At 37.7% G+C, this 7,917-nt stretch overlaps 1 long non-coding RNA gene across 1 annotated transcript; it reads right to left on the bottom strand.

Annotated features, from left to right (window-relative positions):
- Positions 1-3,571: 3,571 nt before the first annotated feature.
- On the bottom strand, positions 3,572-4,128 carry LOC130986859 (uncharacterized). Its single transcript, XR_009089455.1, has 2 exons — positions 3,885-4,128; positions 3,572-3,809 (listed from the first exon to the last, which is right to left on the bottom strand). It is a non-coding gene; the product is annotated as an uncharacterized LOC130986859 (long non-coding RNA).
- Between the last annotated feature and the right edge of the window lie 3,789 nt (positions 4,129-7,917).

The raw sequence follows: 7,917 nt of genomic DNA, 5'->3' as shown, positions 1-7,917 counted from the left end.
AAAAATAGCAAACGTTACCGGAATAACCTAAAATTTTATATGAAGATAGCTAACACATATATCTTCATACAATAAAAATTTGAGAGCTAAATATCAACATATGGTTACTGAAATAATTAACCTAATCATCTGCCTCACGACAGTTTCAACAGATACGGGCAGTAGACTTCTCAAATTTTAAAAGGGTGGTAAACGAAGTTCAAATAACATGAAACTTTGTACAAATATTTACCACACTCCCATATATACCCCAGAAATTTCCCATAATATAATAGAAACGGGAATGCATCGAAATAAGGGCGTCAACTTACCCTTGTCCAAGTGAGCACTAATGGAAGTTGTTCGTCGGGGGTTTTCTGGTCGTCGTTCCGCGATGGTGTTTAGCCGCGAAGGTCTACGACTTAGTCTTCCTCATGCGAGGTAGATCAGGCTACACAACGGTGTTTTCTCAATCCTTTTTCGTCGTAAGGATAGTGAGAAACGAAAGCCGTAAGTTGGCCGGTGGCTAAGTCGGGAATTCGACGTTGGCCTCCGAAGGATATTGCGGCTTTTGGTCAGGAAAATATAGAGAAGGATTTGGCCTTTCGATTGTTGGGTTTGGTAGCCTGAAGATGGAGGAACGAGTACACGTTCTCGGTTCAGAGCCTAGTGGTCTGTCGGCGAAGAAATAGCCTGGCGAAGGGAGCTCACTTGAGCTTAAGAAGTATGCAAAGTTTGTTTTGAAGCTTGTTGGCTTCACTTTCTCTGCACGGGTGTGGTTCTTGCTAGTGGAGTGAGCTGTGTGTTTACTGATATGCTATGTATTTATAAGTGGATTCCGTAGACAATGGAAATTATGAAGGTTGAAATTTGTGTAGGGAGTTGGAAGGAAAGTCAGCTGCAAATCTACACTTTTGAAAAAAATAAGATTTGCTAGAAATCTGCAAATCTTTGAAATCAGAAATCTTGAATTGGAGGGGAAGGTTGAGCATGCAATCTTTGAAAATTTTGTTTCTTTCGTGATCTTCTTTTCCTCATATCTTGGCTTTTTTGGATTGCATGGAAGATATTGAGACCTTGAAAAACTTGTTGCAGTATGATGTTGCGTTGAAGGAGAAGGTGGAATAGTGTAGGAATTGATGTGTTGGATGAAAAATCGAGACATACGTGTAGTAGGATTTTGATTTTCCGTGATCTAGTTTCTCCTAGTTCTTATTCGTTTCTGTAATAATTTTCCAATTCCTGCTAATTAAATACTTGTCGTATTTATATAAATTAAATCCTTAATCTTGGGATTTAATACGTGAAAGTCGGAATTAATTCACGACTTAATACTAAACACACATAACATGTAATAATAAAATTATTATTCACATACGCTCAAGTTATAATTCTAACAATTCGATTTAAATAACACGATTTATGAAATCGATTATAAATCTAAAATTTCTAATACTATTGAATCAATCAACTGGTAATGCAAAGTTTCAATGTGTAGCTAAACCAATAATTTAATTATTGGTTTGATTCATGATTGAATATTAAATCGCAGCTCTGTATCTCTTATACAGACTTTTGCTGAAATAATATTATCTGAACAAAATAATCACAATAAATAATTAAAAGAATTTTATAACTAATGCACATATTTAATCTAATATGTATTTAAAAGAGCGGGGCATTACATATATATATATATATATATATATATATATATATATATATAGATTGGGATGTACGAATTTTATCCAATAGGGTTACGAATTCATCCAACATGGTTACGAATTGTGAAAAATAATTTTTTGCTACCTTTGAGATTCGAACCCAGGACCACGAATTCATCCAACAAGGTTACGAATCAACCGTAGATCTTGATGATCCAAGGGCTGAAAATTGTTTATATTTTATATTTTAAGAAGTGTTTTTATTTTAGCCCTTCCCTAGATTGGGCATAGGTATGTATTTTATTTTGATATATATATATATATATATATATATAGGGGGCCGCTCCAATGAGACCCCCTAATTTTAGTGAGATCTAGGGCACGATCTGGTGCGTTTATTTTGTCAATCCTATGGCTGATATTGTATTTGGAGGGTGATTTTTTTTTCGCAGGGTTCGAATCCTGGAGGGAGCATAATATTTTAAATTTTGTTATTCATCAGTATATACTGTGTTGTTCATCAGTATATATGGCCATGTTCATCAGTATATATGTCTTATTCATTACGGATTTTTTAAATTTTATTTTTCATCAGTATATACATCTTGTTCATTAGATATACGTTTTGTTCATTAGTATTATATGTCTTATTCATTGTCCTAGTGTTTCACGAAAAATATGGGGTCTCACTGGAGCGCGCCCCTATATATATATATATATATAGGGGCGCGCTCCAGTGAGACCCCATATTTTTCGTGAAACACTAGGACAATGAATAAGACATATAATACTAATGAACAAAACGTATATCTAATGAACAAGATGTATATACTGATGAAAAATAAAATTTAAAAAATCCGTAATGAATAAGACATATATACTGATGAACATGGCCGTATATACTGATGAACAACACAGTATATACTGATGAATAACAAAATTTAAAATATTATGCTCCCTCCAGGATTCGAACCCTGCGAAAAAAAAATCACCCTCCAAATACAATATCAGCCATAGGATTGACAAAATAAACGCACCAGATCGTGCCCTAGATCTCACTAAAATTAGGGGGTCTCATTGGAGCGGCCCCCTATATATATATATATATATATATATATATATATATATATATATATATGTAATGACCCGACTTTTTATTAAGGATTATATACTTTTAATTACTGATTTAAGGATTGATTATGGTAATTAGAGTTCAGCATCCATTTATAAAATACGAACTTATATGAAATTGATAATTTATATATGTGATGATTTATTTTTTTTTATTAGATGATGCACTCAAAATATATTTTGAGTCCATTAATTTATTGTGGAGAATTTAACACTGAAGTGTTAAATATGAATCTTTTATCGATTGTTTACTTAAGCCCATGAGTAATTTATTTTATGTTAGAAGCAAGCTCAAATGGATTTTATGCTTCAATAAGAATTAGGCTTATATGTCTTAATGTATTTAAATGAGTTTGGAACCATATAATTAATATATTAATCTCTTAGATTTTTTTTTTTATTGATTAAAGTTGAATAATCCTAGCATGCTGAAGAAATTCTTACTACGCATGCTGAAGGAAATTCTTCAGTCTTACATGCCAGCTGAAGAAATTTGGAGCGCATGCTGAAGGAAATTCTTCAGTCTTACATGCAGGCTGAAAGTGTTCATACCTGTAAGCTGAAGAATTTCCATCCAAGCCACCCCATTTTTTTTCTTTTATAACCTACACCATTTTTCAGCCAATTCCCACCTCTCACATTCATCTACCATCTCTCTCGCAGCCAAGAAACGACACCACATCTTTCATCATTCAAGGTTTATATTTCTAATTTATTTATTATCCTTCAATTGTATACATCAATTCCAGAATACCAACACATGCTCATTAACTCAGATTTACATATGCTTTGATAAATGAAGAAAATGAGTAGCAAATTCATAGATTTACAGTTACTAAATATGTACTTGTGAACTGAAGTTACAAGGAAAGAGTTAAAACTTTTATTTGAGCAATTACAGTATATGATTCTCGCACAAAAACCCTTTGTGTTGGCTGATTGCGTGTGTGAGTCGAGGTCAGGGGGAGGGCAGCCTCGGTGGCTCGTCGTCGCCGGCGGTTGACGGACGGCGACGGAGCCGCGGTTGTCTCCGATCTGCCAAGAAAGGGAAAGAGGAGTTTCAGTTTTTTAATTTAAAATGAAATGAGAATAGGGAGATCCGGGGCTTACCTTTGTGAGACGGTGCTCGGCTCCTCACAGCGACTCACGGCGACGGCGACTCCAGGAGAGGCGGCTGCCGGATTCTTGCTGCCAACGGCAGCGGCTGACGGCGGCGCTCCTCCAGCGAGCTGCTGGCCGTCGATCGCAGGCCAGCCAGCGGCGACTCCGGGCGAGCAGCAGCAGCTCCAGGCGGCGACAGCTCGACTCCCGGCGAAGCAGCAGCAGCTCCAGCGGCTTCCAGTCGACGGTGCACGCCGAGATCCAGTTGCAGCGGCGGCGGATCTGCCATGGAAGAGAGGCGGAGGCGACGGAGCGGCGGCGTGGTTGCGCTGCTGTGCCTTTCCCGGCCGAGATTGAGCGAGAGAGATAGAGGAGAAGAGGGGGGGGAAGAGTTCAGGGAGAGAGGAGGAGAGGCCGCGCCGCTCGCCGGCGGCGACGGCGCCGTTGAACGGCAGCGGCGGCGGCAGATCGAAGAGAGAGAGCAGAGAGAGTAAAGAGAGAGAGCAGAGAGAGTAGGGAGAGAGAGAACCGAGAGATAGAGTTAGAGAGAGATAAGCTTGTGTGTGTGTGTTGGGAGGTGTTTGTGTGTGTATATTTAGGTTAGAAAAGGGAGCCGGGTTTGGGCCGGGTTTCAGCCGGGTTTGGGCCGGGTTTGAGCCGGGTTTGGGCCGAAAATATTGGGCTCCCTCTTGGGCCGATTTAATTAAACTCTTGGGCCGATTTAATTAAATTCTTGGGCCGATTTAATTAAACTCTTGGGCCGATTTAATTAAATTGTTTGGGCCTTATTCAAAGAAAAACATGATAGACTTAATTTATCTAATTAATTTGGGCTTATATCTATTTAAATTATTTGAGCTCTTAATTATTAATTTAAATTGAGCTTGATTAATTTAATTATATATTGACCTTTAAATTAATTATTTAAATGGAGTTCTTTATTTCAAGTATTTATAAATGGATTATAAAATGAAATATTTCGAGTTAAACTCTCATTTAAATTAATTCTTTTCAAATGACTTATTAATATGGATTATTTGAAAATGATTAAACGATTTTAAAAAAATAAGAAAGCATGATCTATGATGATATAATTTGTCTATGTAATATTATAGGATTTGTTTTTAAATAACGGAATATTTGACTTGATGACATAAATAGAACGAGTTATGATTAATGCGCATGTTGATGTTCGAATAAATAGTTTCGAACCTAAATGATAGTTATGTGATAATGTTTTGGGTTTAAGGTTTTGACGAGATAAGATTAATATTAAAATTTACTAATTATTTTAAGGATGATGATGGGCTCACTTATTGGGCTTCATGATTTTATTATCTTGGGCCTCATTTGTTGGGCTCTAGAAATTAATTGATGTTGGGCTTAATATTATTAATGCATTGGGCTTCGAATTTATTCTTTTGGGCTCAAATTAAATTCCTTTTGGGCCTTGATTATTTTATTTTAATTGGGCCTTCATAATTATTCTATTATATTTAATTAGAGAAGATTTTAAGACTTACTAATTATTAATTAGTAAGTGAATTAGATTATTTTAAGATGAGTAGATTATTAAAGATTAATAATCCGACCTCATAAGACGAGCTTTAATTCCTTAAATAGGATTAGCATCTCATAATTTAATTAAAAGAATATGAGTCATGCATAATCATTTCACGCATCCTCATTTATTGAGATTTTTCGAGAATTAGAATCTTATTTTATTTTCTCGGATTAAAGGTCAAGCACCAGAGTTAGAGCTAAACCGTGAGTCTGCTATTCAGGTAGGCTTTCTACGTATAAACTAAAATTATATATTAGAATTGCTAAGACTTTATGCTTATGAATTTAAATGATATTGTCAATGCCTAAATGCTTTATGTTTTATTATTAATTGCCTATCTGATGTTAATCGAATTCGGATTCTGGATGGGACCGCAAATCCCTTCGGAATTAGTGTACACCTTGTGATCGTGAGTCATCTAGCGGGTTGGCCGATCATAGTGTCCGTAGAGGGAGGCCTCCCTCTCGGCACGAGTTACTGATATGGTGATTAATGATATAAAATACCTGCGCGGGTTATTGATGAAAGAAATGATATTATGTTTGGTAAATACGAGTCTTTAAAGGAAAACCCTCGTATCTTACTACTGTTGAAAGGCTTGACAATAAAATATTATGCATGTATGTAAATTTCGGCAAGTGTCCACTAAGTACTTTTGTACTTAGCCCTGCATGTATTTTTAAATGTGCAGGTTGAGCGGTGATCGAGGATGTAGTGTGCAAGCGGAGCTTTGTCAAACTAGGATGATTACCTCAGAGTAGAGTATATGTCTTCATACATATACTCAAATTGTTATTCCGCTGCGAACACTGATTATGTTAAGATATTATGTCAAACAATATGTATTATTTAATAATGTACTAAAAATATTGAGTACCCCGTTTTGGGATAATATTATGTACGGTCCCCTTGTGGCCTTCATTGATATCTAGATATTTCGATTGATTTCCTTATACAAGTCGAGTCATCAAGAAACCGAATATGCCCCTTTCTTACTCCCGCTCCTAAATTCCCTCCCTTAGTCGCGGTTTCCCCGAATTTGCTATCCTTAGCAAGTGCGGTCGTGACAGAATGGTATCAGAGCGTTTCTTTTGCTCTGAGTACTAATCATTCTTTCTAAGTTGAGTCTAGATTAAGTAAGTAAATACACTTTGAACTAGTTGACAAAAGCTTGGCACTACATCTCGTCACGCTCAACGGAGGTTATGGTAAGTACTTTCAAGTTTTAATTAAGTTAATTTCTTGAAATGTATGAAGCATGAATAAGTATGACTATGGTATGAATCACAAGAACTTAGAACTGTTAAGTTATATATGCTCACTCTCACGACGGAACATAGAAGAGAACTTAGGGAGATGCCTTAACTTTTTCTTCATGTTACGATGACATCGACAATGACGGTCGAAATAGAGAAAGAAGAATCACACGAAGGGTCGTATGATGAAACCACGAGCATGAAGATTGAGCAGCATAACGAACGCCAATAGTACGTTGATGGAATAGGCATAGCTTAAATATTCGAGTGTTTTTCTACGATGAGATCTCGAATTAACTTGGCTTTTGAACTTATTTTGTTGAAACTTTTAGTGCTCGTTGCTAGATTTAAGAAAATATCATCAAAACATAACAAGCCCTAAGTTCGGTAAACAACGACACTAGAACTATATGATAGTCGAATTGATAATCTGTGATTAAGTATTAAGAACCTGTATGGCTTGTGTAAATGCTAGATTTAGATGATGAGGTGTTTTTGCACGTTATGGTTATTGAACCAAACTTGTTTTCCGATTTTAGATATTTAGAACCTTATCGCCTTAAGTTACTTGTCGTGTGCTACTTTTGACGATAGAATTTCCTTTGTTAGATGGCGAGAACTGTTTTCACCCGACGACGACCACTACCCCCATGGGCTAGTCCAGAGGAGGTCGAGCGGTCCTACCGCACCTATGCTCCATGTCACGGGGATAACCTCGGACAGTTCCTCGCAGGTTTTCACAGACACTGGGTCGAGGCGAGTGCACATGGAGTATCAGGATATGACGGTATCCAGAGGTTGATCTTACTGTTACCTTCCGAGTGGCAGGGATGGGCTAGACAGATTTCTGCCCACTACATATTTCGCCGAGAAGATTACCACGACCTCATGGGAGACTTCCCTAGCTTTATTGCGGAGCTTCAGATCTGTTTCACTTTGTGGGGCCGTGCCCCTCGAGGGCCCTACATCCTTCCAGGAGACTATGTACAAGTGGGGACGCCTTTGCCAGCGGAGACACCCGCTACTGCCCCTGAGTCTCCGATGGCCTTGCCACGAGATTCTCCACCACGTGCCTCAGTTCTAGGGCGCCGTGGTAGGCACGATGACGAGGCAGGCCCTTCTCGTCCACGGGCTCGTAGGGATTTCCCATCGCCTCCTGACTCAGCAATCCGAGCTACTACTACTCCACCACCACTGATACCTACGATAGACGCAAGGTTTG

Source organism: Salvia miltiorrhiza, chromosome 5 (assembly GCF_028751815.1).
Source record: "Salvia miltiorrhiza cultivar Shanhuang (shh) chromosome 5, IMPLAD_Smil_shh, whole genome shotgun sequence".
In the NCBI taxonomy this organism is placed as follows: domain Eukaryota; kingdom Viridiplantae; phylum Streptophyta; class Magnoliopsida; order Lamiales; family Lamiaceae; genus Salvia; species Salvia miltiorrhiza.
The sequence above is the reverse complement of the archived record's forward strand: the minus strand, read 5'-3'. Positions and strand labels throughout refer to the sequence as shown.